The sequence below is a fragment of the Octopus bimaculoides genome, chromosome 2 (assembly GCF_001194135.2).
Source record: "Octopus bimaculoides isolate UCB-OBI-ISO-001 chromosome 2, ASM119413v2, whole genome shotgun sequence".
Classification (NCBI taxonomy): domain Eukaryota; kingdom Metazoa; phylum Mollusca; class Cephalopoda; order Octopoda; family Octopodidae; genus Octopus; species Octopus bimaculoides.
The window spans coordinates 187,205,712-187,206,552 of NC_068982.1; positions in this window are offsets into that span (position 1 = coordinate 187,205,712).

Consider the following 841-nt stretch of genomic DNA (forward strand, 5'->3'; position numbering starts at 1 on the left):
GACAGACAGACAGACAGACAGACAGACAGACAGACAGACAGACAGACAGACAGACAGACAGACAGACAGACAGACTATTTGATCTAGTCGCTGTTATTTATTACGTACATAGCACTTGATCTATGTAAAATCCTACTTCAACACAACTAACATTTGCAAAAGACATTGGAAACTTTTCAGATCAACAAATCTCTTTAGACGTCAAAACTGTTTTATAATTTACGCCGCCGCCGTTCACTGCTTCGTCTTCTTCACAGACATCTTCTAATAGTTTCCATATTACAAATGTTTTGATTCAAATTAATGCTGTCTGGCAGAATATTATTGAGTCGGACTAAATGCTTAGTGCTTTTTCTTACGGCTTTATGCTCAGAGTTAAAATACAACCGAGGTCGACTTAGGCTTTAATCGTTTCATTCAATAGACTGCGGCCATGCTGAAGCAACGCCTTGATGAATTTTAGTCGAACGAATCGATTCCAGTACATACTTGTTAAAGCTGGGTACTTCTTCTATCTGTGTCTTCGACCGAACCGTTAAGTTAGAGGGGCGTAAACACACCAATACCGGTTGTCAAGCGATGTGGGTGACAGACACAGACACATACACCACCTTTCTTCCTACTTCAACGCCGAGGTGGTATAATTTCTTGGGAGAGAAATAATTTTGCGGCTGAGGATAGCTTTACATTGTAAATTATATACATATTATATTATACACATATAAAGCTTGAAACACGTGTACCGCGGAATCCTTTGTAGTTTTGTTGTTATTTTTTTGGATTTACAATTTATATATATATATACATATAAATACATATATATATACATATAAATCCGTAT